General features: G+C 56.4%; 1 protein-coding gene across 5 annotated transcripts in view; it reads right to left on the bottom strand.

Moving 5' to 3' along the window:
* ARAP1 (ArfGAP with RhoGAP domain, ankyrin repeat and PH domain 1) overlaps positions 1-14,859 on the bottom strand; it is a 62,297-nt gene that overhangs the window by 47,046 nt on the left and 392 nt on the right. For 3 of the 5 annotated variants that reach the window (XM_045816168.2, XM_045816169.2, XM_045816166.2), the window contains exon 1: positions 2,986-3,069. The exons of 1 other annotated variant lie outside the window; for it this stretch is intronic. The gene's annotated coding sequence lies outside the window, so the exon portion shown is untranslated. Of the gene's footprint in view, positions 1-2,985; positions 3,070-14,859 lie in introns of those variants that run through there. One more of the 5 variants, XM_045816170.2, reaches the window with a different exon arrangement.

Here is a 14,859-nt window from a genome sequence, read left to right on the forward strand (position 1 = left end):
GTATAATATTGTGGATATTTAGGTTAAATACAATTAATTAAAAATTTTTTAAATTGCACTCGTGGCTCACATTTCATTTGTCCTGGATAGTCTACCTCCAGATTCTTTTTTTTTTTTTCTTAAGATTTATTTATTTATTTTAGAGAGAGAGAGAGAGTATGAGCGGGAGGGACAGAGGGAGAAGGAGAGAATCTCAAGCAGACTCGGTGCTGGGCACGGAGCCTGACACAGGCCCAGTCTCACGACTATGAGATCACGACCTGAGCCAAAACCAAGAGTCGGACGCTCAACAGACTGCCACCCAGGCGCCCCCCAATTCTGGATTCTTAGCCACTCTGCTTCCTGCCTCCCAAAAGTGATCATGAATACTAACTGAGCACCTGGTACAGTTCAGGCCCCGTTCCAAAGACTCAATGGGGATCGCTGATGTCCCCAACCACCCTACTGGAATGACCAGGGCTGGGAAACGGGAAACCACTTCCAACCCACAGAGGGGGTCAGCCCCCTCCTGGGCCTCCCTCAAGTTCCTATTCCTGCACGAAAGACTTTCGGCCAAGGTCAGACTCAGGGATCCACCCTGACACCCCTCTAGAACAGCCTCATTCAAGGCTCTAGAAGCATAACACAGACCTCAGACCTGGACTGGCTCTCCAGGAAGCTCAGGCTAGAGGGAGTCAGACACCATTTACCAAGTGAAAATAGCCCACAGGGCCTTCGCCAGGCTGAAGGTCAGGGAAGGCTTCCTGGAGGAGGCAGCTCCTTGAAAAAAGAAGTTTGGAGCAGTGCCCTGCTGAGCCATACTGGAGCCTGTGGCAAAGAAGGAATTGGCAATACTGAACCTCTTTATTTAAAATTTTGGTACTATATCTTATATTTCTCTCATTAATTTTGATTTTTAAAAAAAATATGGCTTAAAAATATTATCTTGATTACCGAGCTTTTTGCCCACCCCCACCCCTTACACTCTGTGCCCAGGGCAAGTGGCATACTCACTGTACCCTAATCCTGGCCCTGGTTTGGAGGTTTAAGCCCTGCTGTGACACGTCACTGAGTCTCCACCCCCAGGGAAGCAGGGACCAGGCAGAGGGGAGTGTCATCCTGTTGTGACAGCGTGGCCACAAGCTGGGGGGTTCCCCTCCTCCCCTACCCCAAGGGCCCAGCTCAAGCCTCAACACCCCACCACCTCACCCTCTCCTGGTTTCTTGTGTCTCCCTCCAGCTCCCCTCTGCTATGCCAACTAAGATCCCACCCCAGCTCAAAGCCACAAGTCCAGCCCCTTGTCATTCGACCTGCTCCAGCACTGACATTTACAAATGAAGAAACAACACCCACAGAGAGGAAGTGACTTGACTAACCCAAGCCCCAGCCAGGCTGGGCTGGCCCAGGACTCCCTCCATGTTGCTTTTTGCACCAGGCACTAGCTTAGCGTATGGGACCCCCCCCCCCAAAGGTCTGCTGACAATGAGTTAAATGAGCCACATCCCCCCACCTCCAGGTGCTGTTTCCAGGTTGACTTCTCCAGCCAGATCTCCCTCACGGCCCCCCCTGGGCTCCTAAACCTCGGAAGCTGAGCCCTGTAGTAGGACGCTGCTCCTATCTGTCTCTAGCTGTTCCATTCGTGGGGATCCACCTCCACCTAACCCCCACATGGCCTGGGGTATCCTAAGAGTCTGCACCCCTTCTGATCCCCCCTGCCTTCCACAGTGGAGCCCAGGGGCACTCAGTCCCGAGATAAGAGTCATCCGGAATCACGAATCCTTGTCAGCCGGTCCTTCTTCAGGTCTGACCTGAGTCCCTCTTGCTGGCAGCAAAGCTTTCACCTTCTGTCCTCTGACTACCATTTCGACCCCGCCACAGTTTAAATCTCACTGTCCCTTCTCTGTCCCAGCCCAGCATCTCCCTTGCGCCATACCCACCAGTCCAGCAGGAAGGCAGCCCAGAGCCTTAGCCAAGGGCAGGCACACCCCCACTTCCTCCGTTTCCTAAGTGCCTACTGCATGCCCAGCCCTTGCCAGATTTCTACCTTTATCTCACTTGTCCTCATAACAACCCCAAGGCCTGAGATTCTCACCCCATTTCAGGGAAGCTGTGTGAGGTGGACATTTGCCCAGGTCGCTTGCTGGAGTCAACAGGGCCTTCACAGGGTGTGACTGCCTCTGTCCGGTGGAGCGGGAGAGGCTTCCCAAGGCCACTCCTGCGTGTGGCTTTGAAGAAGTAGGAGGCTGCGCTTCCAGCCAAAGGGAACTGAGTGTGCAAGGCTCAGGGACAGAAAAGGACCTGGCAGATCCAGAGACGGGGTGATTTCAGTGGGGCAGGGACAGTCATGCCACCCCAGCAGGTCTGGAGACTCCCACCTGCGTGGGAGCCTCCTCTGCGTTCCGATTTGCATGAGTGAGTCAGGCCTGAGTCAGGGCAGCCTTGTAGGTCCCAGCTCCTTCCACATTCAGCTCTGAGGCCCCCTCGGCCAAGACCCTGCTGCCCCCCAGGACTGCATCTTCAGGCCCCCTCTGCACAGAGATGCACTTGGGGTTCAAGGTAAGGGCCAGTGATGGGAGGAACGGAGGGAGAGGAAGGCAGGCCCAGCCTCCATACTGAGGCCTGAGCTGCTCCGCCACTCACCCCTCCTCCCCTGCACGCCCTCCCCTCCCACCCCCCACCCCCGCCCCAGGCAGGCTAGGCAGGGAGCCCAGCATCCAGACCTCAGGAAACCCCTCAGAGCGTCCCACACGGGAACACAAGTACACATGCAGTTTTGGCCGGGCCAGGTCGACAAACCACAACTTACCCGCACCACAAACTTACACCTCACACCGCCTCCAGGGGCACACACCTCTCACACCACTCGGCAGCCGCATAGCAGATCGGCCCCTCCACCACACACATACACCTTTCAGCCCCACACTTCCTACCAACAACCTATGTACGACTGCCCCCAGAGCCCCACGATGATGTCTGGTATCCGCCAACCCAATCGCCAGGTGATACCTATGGGCACGGCCGCATTTGATCCGCCGCCTTCCCGGGTGTTCTCAGGACTCCGCTAACCAGGCGAGCGGCCTTGGAGACACTTCCCTTAGATATGAGGAACTAGGTGGGGGCTGGGCTCCCGGCCAGAGGGTGCAGAAGTGGCCCCCGCCGGCTGCAGCAGCTATTTCCCTCCAGCCCAGCTAGGCAAGGCAGCAGGTGCAGCTCTCAGTCAGGCAGCTGATTGATCCCCGGGCCAAGAAGCCTGCTTTCTTCCTCTTGGGGATGGGGGCCACTGCACGCTGGACCCAGAGAATTACACCAGAGTCTCCGGACTTGCCGCAGTTCTGAATCTCTGCCCCGTCACTTGCCCTGGTACCAGATTTCTGCCCCATCCCATCCATGGTATGACCCACCCTGTGTGGTCCCAAGAGTGACCGAGGCAGATCAGGAGCAGCCTTCAGGACAGCGAGGATAAGTCGGGGCCCCAGCGCCTCAATGTCCTGCTGGGGAGCTGGGGGCCACTGGTGAGTCCCTAGGGCTCCAGGTCAGAGCCTTACCCCCCAGGATGCAAGGCAAGTCCGGGTCCCAGTCCTGGCTCCATCACTTTTTGCCTGAAGTGCTGGGCAAGTCTTGTCACATTTTGAGCCTCGGTTTCCCCCTCCATAAAGCAGAGCTGTCACCCAGATGACTATGACACGTCACCATGTATGTACTAGAGACCACACTCACTCGTCATCTGCTCACTCCTCTGCTGCAAAGACAGACACTTCCTGTTGTTTAGCCCCAAGGTCTTGGCCGGTCCTGACCAGAGGGGCCCTTGGTGCTGGCCTTGTAGCCAGGCCCGAGTCTGGACCCCGCAGCACCCCGGAGCTCTCCGTTACTCCGGCCGTCAACGATTATCACACCCTGCCTCCAGCCCCGTCCCCCTGCGGGGCTCCAGACCAGATACCCCACTGCCCCCGGACCTCTGTCTGGGTGGCCCCAGGCACTGCACATTCCCCACCCACTGCACCACGCACTCTCCGCGGAAAGCAAGGCTACCTCTGACCTTGGTGGCGCCTTTGAGCAAATTAGAAAAAAAAAATGCCTCTTCCTTGAGAAGCCCCACAGCAGGACCTGCAGCTCAGCAAAGAGTATAGGCTAGGTTTCAGTACCCCCTCTCCCAGCTCTCACCTCACCCCCTCCCAACCAGACGGCTTTGGACAGTGCACAGCACCACGCACATTGCATACAGCGGGCCTGAGGAGAGGCAGGCCGTTTTAACAACCCCCCTGGAGCGGCTGGTTCAGCATCACCCTGAAAAAATACGAAACCAGTTTTATTCATGCCCACGGTGCATTCAAGACTAGAGGACAGTAGACATCCCTGAGGTCAGTTCCAGGCCCAGCCCGAACTCCCACCCAATCTTGAAAGACTATCATTCCCTACGACCTTAATGTCTGCACTGTTTAAAGTTCTTATAGTTGTGTACCACTTTTATAACTAGAAGACAAAATGGTAAAAGTATCTTAAGTCTATTAGAATTGGGTCTGTCCCAGTTTGTTCCTCAAAACCATTATTAAAAAGTAGCTTTATGACTTTAAATGTAACATGGGACGACAACTAAGAACAGTTATCAACAAAGCTGATTCCCTGGGCCATGTGGACTGGAAAACGAGAAACTGAGACCCAAAGCTCACTGCCTCCCCCACCACGGTCTTATCCTCCCCAAGGTCGAAGACACAGCCTAGCAGTTAAGGTCCCCCTTACCAGGATGCGAAGGCCAGCAGCACAGTGCAGCCCAGGGACTTTCAAATGGGAAATGGACTGAGGTCCATGAGTAAACATGAGACTTCAGAGTCTGTGGTTTGTCCTCTAGCCAGCATCTGACCCCACCCTAGCCCTGACTGTCACCCACATTCTCCCAAACCCCACTGCCCCCCCCCAATGCCAAGCCCCACCCTGGAGAGGGTCAGCTAGGAAGGAAGGTATGGAATGAAGTGTGACCATCTGGAGTACCTCGCTTGCAAATTAATGAAACCGAAAGTTAAATGATTTGGGGTTTAGGCCTTGTCAAAGTCTGTGACATTCGAATCCCCCTTGGCCAACCATGTACTCCCACCTTCAAACAGATCACTCAGGATCACTCTGGGCCACTCCCTCCCATTTCCCCTAAGCCTCCTCATTACCCTGTTTTGACACACACCTCCCTCTCCATTCCCACTGCTTCCATCTCCCCCAGCCTCCCCCGCAGGCCTGGATCTCTGGGCCCTCCTCCCTGCTTCCTGTCCTTGCTCCACCTTCAGCCAGCACACCCTTCAGCCTGCCCTGTAACGGCCCCCCAGGCAGAGCTCCTCACCTAACCCTGACCCCATAGCCCTGACCCACACCCACCTTCCCTGTGCCCCAGCCCTTCACTGTTCAGGCGCAGCACCTGAGACCTGAGACACTCCCAGCAGGAGCACAGGGGTTCTGGTCTGGTTCCCTGACCTCAGGCACAGACAGTCCCCTCCTGAGCTGGCAGCTTCCCAGGCAGGGCGAGGCCAGAGGTGCTACAGGGTGACTCCAGGAAGATCCACCTCTGTGTCCACTGCCCCCTATGGTGGGGCAGGGAGGGGATTGGGGGGGGGGCTCTTAACACTATAAATGAGGCAGAAACAGGAAGAAACAAGGCTGCCCACATGGTGGGTGGGAGTATACAGGGCTGATAATAGGTTCCCAGGCAGCAGGAGTGGACAGAACCAGTCACATGCTGGGACCTTAGAGGGGTTGAGGGCTAGCCCTGGCCCTGGCCTGGGAGAGGGACAGAGGCTGCTTGACTCCATCCTCTCTGAGCTGCCCCAGAACCTGATGTGCCTACCCACCCAGGAGGAGAGCCTTGGCTCCCCTGCTCCCGAGAACTAGCAGCCCAGGAGCACAGGGACCTGAACCTCCCTCTCCCTAGGTGGCCCCTGGAATGGAGAAGCCGAAGATAAGCAGACCCCTTGCTGCTGGCCCCTGAAAGGGGGAAGCTGCCTGTGTTGATGGGGTGGAGATGACCAGACTGGCAGGGCAGGCACTGCAAAGGCGAGAGAGACCAGGTACCTGCCACACAGGCTCTGGCCGCCAATGTGACGTATGACCTCAGCCGCCCCAGCTGTAGAGTCAAACGGAAGACTGGAACACTCCCTGCCTCGGCCTCTCCCCTCCAACTCACGGAGAACATTCTTTTTTTTTTTTTTTTTTTTTAAGATTTTTTAATTTATTTGACAGAGAAACAGCCAGCGAGAGAGGGAACACAAGCAGGGGGAGTGGGAGAGGAAGAAGCAGGCTCCTAACGGAGGAGCCTGATGTGGGGCTTGATCCCAGAACGCTGGTATCATGCCCTGAGCCGAAGGCAGATGCTTAACGACTGCGCCACCCAGGCGCCCCCACGGAGAACGTTCTAACCCACTTATCCGACCCGGCCATCCCTGCCTAAAACAAGAAAAGGTGGTGATTATGGGGTGCTTACCATCTACCAGACGCTGTGCTAAACACAGTGCGTGGAATGTTCTATACCATCCTCATGACAGACAAGAAAGTGGTTTTAGCCCACCTTACAGATGAGAAAGAACCAAGCCTCAGAACGGTTAAGTAACCTGCCTGAAATAACACAGGAGCCAGCATCGGACCCCAGGGCTGCCTGGGCCGCTCTTTCTACTCCATCTCCTCAGAGGGGACAGTGCAGAGACAGGCAGAAAGCAGGCAGGACACACGGGGGGTCGGGTGGGCAAGAGAGAGGGAGCATGAGTGCATGCCGAGAAGGGCCTTGAAGGCCAATGCTATGACACCCGCTCTTACTGTCCAGACAGCAGGACGCCATGAAGGGCAGCAGGGCGCTTCGGGGGATCACGGGGCAGCAGCCAGGCGGGCGCACAGGGGTACCGGCTGCTGGGAGACCTGGGAATTCATATAATTTCTGCGTCTCCGTTTCACCATCTGTACGATGGGGATTACGAGAGCCCCACCATGCAGCCTTGTGAGGAATAAATGCATGCCTTCAAAACACAGCCCAAATCTGACCAGTTCTCACTCCCCAGCGACTTCCCATCTCCCTGACTAAATGCCAAAGCCAGCACATGGCCGACCAGTCTGCATGGTCTGTCCCCACTGCCTGTCTTCTTGCTCTTATTCCAGCCGACTCTGTGTTCTAACCTCGGAGCTGGGCACTGGAGCCCCTCTGTCTGGAATGCTCTTCCAGACATCTGATGACTCACTCCCATACTTTTTCTAGCACTTTCTCAAATGCAAGGCCTTCCTTCCCTGAACACTCTACCTAAAAATGTGCCCCCATGAGTCCCTGCCCCTGTGTCATTTCTCCGCTTACCACTGTTGGGTTACACTACTGCCTTACACGCTTATTTGTTGTCAGTCTCCTTAACCAGATGACGGGGGCACCGTCTCATTCCCGACCCTATCCCCAGTGGCCAGAAGTGTCCGGCCCCTGGAGAAATGGATGAATGGACGTCCACAAAGGCCTGTTCACCTCAGTCAGGAGCTTGGGACAGGGGCCTGTGACACAGGTTGGGAGAGGGATGGTTGGAACAGATAGGTGTCAAGGTTCAGACTGGAGTTCTAGGAGTGAAAGATTCAACTCTGAGGTTCCTTGGCTCCCTCTGTGGTTGGGCTTGCCCCTGAAGCTGCCCCAGCCACTTCCTGCTGTGCAGGCCTGATAAACGCTGCTCAGGGAGCCCTTACCCACACAGAGGAAGTGCTGACTCTCAGAGCCCCCCCCTGCTGCCCACCCATCAACAGTTCCCCAGAGCAGGTTAGAACCTGCCCAGACTTCCAGGAGTCTCTGAGACCAGCCCTGCCCCCTCTACCCTTCCTGCCCCTTCCATGACTATTACCCTGTGGGGTTCAAAGGGGCCTCCACCCTCTGGCTCCTGCCACTTACTCCTCTCCCATCTCATTCCCTCCACTCCCACTGCCTGACACTTGACCTCCAGGTCTTTGCTTATACCGTTCCCTCTGCCTAGAACATCATTCTCTATCTTGCTCTTCAAGTTCACTTGAAGTTCAAGTGTCAAGTTCAAGTGTCACCTGCTCCAGGAAGCAGTCTCTGACTCCCATAGCCGCAGCCCTGATCACACTGCGATGTCACTATCTCTGGCTCTCTCACCACAGACTTGGCTGGACGCTCCTTGAAAGCAGGACCAGGGTCTGATTCCCCTGCATCCAGCCTGAGGTTGGCACAGTGAACATCTGTTGACTGAATGAACATCTCCCAATTTTATACGTGGGAATCAAGTGCCCAGGCATGTGATAACTTGCCCAAGGTCACACTGCAATCAGTGGCCGGAGTATGGCTAGAACCTGGCCTCTGGCCTCCTAGATCAGGCACCTCCCAGTCCCCTAGTGCCCACCCAGTTACAGCTCTAATCTCCCGCCTGCCAGACCCCTGGCCTGCCTTCCCCCAGTGCTCCACACCTACCAACCACCTGCTCCTTAGGCGTTGGGGAACCACCTTATCCAACCCTCCCCTCTTCCAGAAGAGGAAAGTGAACCCCAGAGAGGTGCAAGAAACTAAACTAACCAGGGCCACGGGACAAGTCAGGACCAGGGCCTAGGCCCCCCAGACTGGACCCCCTTCCACTAGCCTGTTCCTTGGAAGAACGGGGAGGGTCCAGTCCCCTCAGGTGATCTCAGAGATACCGCAGCAACCCCCCCCCCCAACTTGGGCTAGGCAGGCCCGGCACTGAGAAATGTGGGTTTTCAGGTCACTGGCAGCAGAGGCAAATGAGTGTCCTGGTTCATGTCCCAAAACAGAAACAGGAACAGAACCACTAGAAGAACTGGATGCTCCCTGGATCTTTGGCCTCCCTAGGCTCAGTACATCCATCTTCAGAGCTGAGGGGACAGAAGGGGGAGGAAGAGCCCCAGTCTGAGGGCAAAGGTAGGCCTGCAGCTAAGGCTCCGGCACCCCTTCAGCAAGCAAGACAGACCCCACTCCAAAGCGGTCCTGCTGTCATCTGGTAAAACCTAGTCCCCGACCTGCTCTCCGGAGGTCCCTTTCCCCCCACCAGGCTAGGGCTGGCTTTGGGAACAAACTCTGGCATTTCCGGTGCAGACTCACAGTGGCCTGCCCGGGTGAAGGTCCCTGCTCAGAAGGATGAAAGCCTCACCCAGCACCCCCTACCCCAATCCACCCTGGACGTGAACGCTGATCACACCTGCACAAAGGCAAAATCACAGGTCCTCCACGGATGCGTCCCGGCCCAAGAGCACACACAGGCACACGCACAGGGCCTGCCCAGAGGGATGCGTGGCAGGAAGGATAGGGGAAGCACAACCAGCAAGGAACACATGCAGCCAGGAAGTCTCCAAGGAGGAAGGCACTTCTCTCAGGGGAGGGAACAGGCCTCCTTCCCACAAGGCGGCTCCCACTCTCGAGCCCAAGGCCCTTTGAGGGTGGCTGCTATGCCCATAGGCTCAGAGGGGCACCGGAAGGAGCCGGTGAGGGTGGCAGCATTGCAAAACACTCGAAGGCCCTGAGCCAAGGCCCAGCCTCCCTGCCCCCTGAGGAGGGGCAGTGCCTCCCTTAGGGCGCCCAGGCTCAGGTCTCTGTCCACCAGTCTGTCATGGCCCTGGAGCCTAGCTCTGACCCTCCAAGACTCACCTGGGCCTGCTGAGCCACATTCCATGTTGGTCCTGGGAGGACCTGGCTCACCCATCAGTGTGACCCAAACCTTGCTCTGTGACGCAGCCAGCCATCAGCCCTCCCTGGGCCTCCCCTCAACCGCGTCCTGGTACAGAGGATGACAGCCCCACCGCCAGCAAATGAAGAGGATGCCTGGCCTCTGCCTGTTCCCTCCCCATTCCCCACCAAGACGGCTATCTCTTCTGCTACCACCTAATCCCTTCCAGGGTCTGGTTCTCAGATTTCTTGAAAGGCGACAGCTGGGTGCTCACACTGGGGGTGGTGGGTGTAGAGAGCACACAGAGCCTAGAGACCGGCTATGCCACTGACCCCTAGAAGCAGCCCTGAGAAACTCCGGGCCTTGTCTGTCTGGCACCGGCCAGCCAAGGTGTGGCATAGGACTCAGCCTCAACTCAGAGGCTACCTAGCCCAATTCAAGGCCTTGCAGGCTCTTGGAACCCAAAATTTTGGAAATTCAGAAGCTGGGATTGCCAGCATACAAAACCCTGGAATCCTTGAATCCCCAATGCCTACCTAGAATCTCAGACTCAGAATCCTAAAATCCTAGCTGCTCAACGTGGGGAGAGGGTGGGTGGGAAGAGAGAGGAATGGAGAAGTCCCCTACCTCACCTTACCCACTCTGTTTGATTCATTCCTGTCCTGATATGTCCACACCTAGGGACTGGTGTGGAAGCTGCTGCTTCCTGCTCCCTCTGTGAAGATCAAGGGAAGCTGAGTTCAGAGCCCTGGCCCTGGCATCATGGTGGAAGGAGGGGAGGGGAGAAGTGAATGCTAGGAGCAAGGCAGTGCCCTCTGGGGCAGTAGGGAAGGAGGCATAGGAGACCCAGGCATACGGGGTAGCAAGATGCAGTGGCAGCTCCCCCATCCCGGGGGCTGTCCTGCTCCAGGACTGGCCCAGCCAGAAGGAAGTAGGGCCAGGCCAGACTTCCCCAGATGTGACCTCTAGTTTCTTGCCCTGGGAATGGAGATAGAGGAGTGGCCATGAGAGGTCCCAATCCTCCTCTCTCTCTCCCCCTTGCCCTCACAACAATGAAGATAATAAGGAGGAGGATTTTGCCACATTCCTCCCTGCTGTGGTTGGGGGAGGGTGGCCTCTCTGACCCCTGAATCCTCCTCTGGACCCCTCTGGCACTGAGTACCACACTCTTGACCACAGCGGGTCCCTGCTTCTTGTCCTCGCGGCTCTGGAACCATGTTCCCCAGATTTGTTCATTCAGTCACCACATCCCAGGCACCTTAAGAGTACTCAGTTTGGTCAGGGAGAAAGACTTGGGCCCTGCGACAAGGCAGGTGGGCAGTGTCTGAGGGAAGTCAGGGCATCAGAGGCCCAGGAGGCCCTGACCAGGCCCCAGGCAGGGAGGTGGCATGCAGGCCTCAGAGCCTCTGCCTGGGTATCGGTTCCAGCTCTCACTTTCCTCGGCTGAGAGACCACAGGCAAGTCCGTTAGCTTCTACTGACCTCAGTCTCCTCATCAGCAAAACAGGGCCTGGGAGAGCCACTGTATTCAACAAAGCCCGGAGCGGACAGGACAGGACGAGAGCAGCGAGCAGACCTCCAAGAGGGGCTTGTCAGGAGGCCGGGCCTGTGGGGGGCTCAGAACTCGATTGCAGTCAGTCCCGTCTACAAGCAGGATGCCCGTGCAGGCCTGCCGTCCCCATGGCTGGCTGCCAGCAATGTCACTTGACCATGTGGCCTGCCACCCAGACTGGGAGCTCCCAGGGTAGAACAAGGTTTGGACCTCCTCCGCCGGCATGTCTCCCAGTGCTCAGAGCTCTCACTGTGAAGAGGGAGAAATTCGGACTCCTGGCTCTTCTCTGTAATGGGCGATCTTAGGCAAATCACTCTACCTTTCTGGGCCTGTTTCCTCTGTAAAATGGGAATGGTACCTACCCCACGAGACTACTGTTGAGGGTTAAATCAGTCCAAAAAAAATGCTTCCACAGTGCCTGGCACGTAGTAAGCTTCCAAGAAACAGTAGCTACTGCCACTATCACTACTACTATTAAATAATAATGTTGTTACTGAACTGGTCACTTAATTCCAAATCCCCTCCCAGCCACTCAGGTTGTCCCAATGGTCTGGAGCAGATGTCCTGAGTATAGGACAGATCTTCTCCCTTCTCAACTATGTTCCAAAGGCTTGAGACAGAGGAAAAACTCCGCAGGAAGGTCACATGGAAGAACAACCAGGCACTGTCCCCCCACCCCCTGGCCGTCCCTGACACCTGGGGTCATCAGCCTCTTTGGGCTGTCCTCCCCAGAGCCCTCATCAGCATGTACAGGTCTGGGGGCCTGATGGGGGCAGGGGTAAGGGGATAAGATGTCCTCTCATCAGGGCTGGGGGACTGGTGTTGAATTAGCAGCAGGGCCTGAGCTCTGTGGGCCGTGTGCTTGTAGGGGATCTCTGAGGGCCCCTTGTATCTTCCTGCTGTTGAGATCCTTGGAGCAGCCCCCTTAGCACAGAACCCCTTCCTGAAATATGAAACACCCCTCTGTGTAGGGCTGTGAAGGCGGCTGAGGCCAGCCAGACTGAGACCAGAGGAGAGGGTGAGAGAGCCCACCCAAGGGACTGAACTCTACTTGTCAGGGAGGGCTGGGTCTGCTTGGCTGGGGTCACACTCTGCTCCAGGCTGCCTTGACCACCACCCAAGGGAAAGCCCCTCACTGAGCGGGACCCTGGACTGAGCTCAAGGGGTAAGGTCAAGCTGGGGGAGGAGAAATCAGGCCTAAAAAGGCAAAGGAACGCCTGCCTGATCCTGCCTCTACCACTTATTCGCTATTTGGGGAGGCCGAAAGTGGTTAGCATACATGAAAGTGCCTACACCAGTGTTATTTGCCTATTTACTGACATCTTTCTCACGTATGTGATTACTCAGCTTTCTGAGGCTGTTCCCCCCCCCCCCATGTTACTGTGTGGTGCTCCCCGTCTCATGGAATGATATGAAGTTAAATAAAGTGCAAATGTACAGCGTCAGGCACATGACAGGTGCTCAAATCAAACAGAGCTCCCTCCCTTTCCCTCCTCTTTCCCCAAGAGGGCCCAGACTAGCAGTCGGATCATCCTGACCCCCACCCACCAGGGCTCGCTGTCCGATCTTGGTCTGATCTCTGGCCCTTGGCCTCAGTCTCCCCATTTGTGAAAACAACTTGTGCGCCAAGTGGTATCTGCGTGTCCATGACCATATCTACTCCAGTCTCCCTCCCACCTCCATTCCCTCCTTCCTTTTCCATTTCCAACTCATGTCCTACTGCAGCCCTCCTGCAGCAACAGAACCCTTGGGAGCCTAAAGTTGGGTGGAGGGGACAACTGGTCAGCAAAGGGTACAAGCCCTCAAGCCTCCCAAGGCCCACCCCAGGCTCCCAAGGGTTAAGATCCAGAGAGAAGGGCGGGAGGGAGGGGTGCACGGCAGGGTCAGCGCTGGACAGGCGGGCCTAGAGCCCAGGGCCTGCCTCCCCTCCCCCCACCCTGGGAACAGAGGCTACTTGTTTGGGCATCAGCCGGCTGGCTTTGAGCTTGGCTAAAGGAACAGTGGGGTGGGGAGGGAAGAGGGCCCCAGAGGACAGAGGGGACTCCCCTCTCTTTAGCTGATCCCCTAGTGTTAGTACTAGGCTAGTCTACCACTGGTCCCTAGGACTCTCAGAGGCCGCTTACCTTTCTGAACTGACCCCTTCCCTCCAGGTTCTCTCTTTCCTTCATTCAAACACTCATTGCAGGGGACAAGATTTTCACTCAGGCCCAATTCTTGCCCCAGCAGTCTCTCTAGAGCATGAGACTAGGGCTTATCGCCCAATCCTGCAGATGGGGAAATGGAGGCTCTGAGAAGTTTGGGGACTTGCAGAGTCACATAATGTTTGATGGCTGTACAGGGACTACCCCAAGTCCCAGTCATCCCCACGGCTCTATAAGCCCTTCTCCACAGAGCTCCAAGGAGGCCCTTCCCAAGCTGTGCCACTATGAAGGACTGAAAGGTGAGGAGGAAGAGGCAATAAGTAACCCACCTGTGAAGTCCCGAAGGACCTAGAAGATTTTTGGATGGGGAGAAAATTTCTGGAGTGGGAGGGTGGGGAAGACAAGCAACCTGCACAAAGGGCTGAGGGTTCAGGTACAGAAAAGCATGACTGGAGCCCGAGAGCTGGGGGGTGGGGTGCAGCTGGGGCGATGAAGCGTGGGGGCAGTCGGGGCCCCAGGTGGCCTCTGCCCACTTCCACCTCACCCCACAGTTGTCAGGACTGTGCCTGGAACGACCTCCTTTTGCCCAACTCCTGTAAGCAAGTGGTAAATGAGGAGGCAAGGTCCCCCAGGCCAGGGTATGGACAATCCCCAACTAGCCATGGGACATGGGGATAAGTTCTCGTTACACCTTGTCCCAACTACCCCTTCCAGCCATACCCATCCCCTTTGCCATTCCTCAAATATACCACGAAAGTTCCTGCCTTTGCACAAGCTGTGCTGTCCTCTGGGGGGTCCTTACCCTTGTTAATTGCCACTTCACTGTCAAACCCCATTCCAGTCATCTCCTTCTCCCTGGGCCTCCAAAAGTCCCAGTCCCTGATTCTATCTCAGTACCTGTCTGCACTTGTCCTCCAGATTCTGCTGGGATCTTTCTGCCCTGTAATGAGCTTGCTGGGAGGTCTCCCCTAACCTGAGCACTCTCTGCTCTCCAAGGACAGACATCCTGGCTCCCTCAGTCTGGACGTTGGTGCTCAGTACACTGTGAAATCCTACCTGAGTACCTCCACAAATCTGTACCACCCTGCAGCAACCACCCCGCCCCCCTTGGAACCAAGCCTGGGGATCAAGGGAGGCACCCCAGGACAAGAGATTTGCGGGAGGGAAATCCCTATGCCAGAACCCATACTGTGACCGCTCCTGATGAGAGTTCCCCAACACCAAAAACCACCCTTGGAGATCTTGGACCAAACACCCACCCCATGCCCCCCAGGCTGCACTCCAAGCCTGCTTTCTCCAGTGCCAATAACCCACTCCGGGCTTGACCCCATTCAGCGAACACACTTGGGCCAGGTAGGGGCTCTTGGGAGGCCATGCCCCCATTTACTGGTGGGGAATTGAGGCGCAGAGACCGGAAGTAGTCTGCCCAAGGTCACTGGAGCCCCAGGTCCAGGGCATAGGGTCATACGAGAGTGCAGAGCTGCAAGGGTCTCCGCGGTCAACGAGGTGGGAGCCTTCATTCCACAGATGGGAAAAGCAAAGCGCACGAGGGTGGGCTGGCT

This window comes from Ursus americanus, chromosome 16 (assembly GCF_024610735.1).
Source record: "Ursus americanus isolate L20-20 chromosome 16, mUrsAme1.1.p, whole genome shotgun sequence".
Classification (NCBI taxonomy): domain Eukaryota; kingdom Metazoa; phylum Chordata; class Mammalia; order Carnivora; family Ursidae; genus Ursus; species Ursus americanus.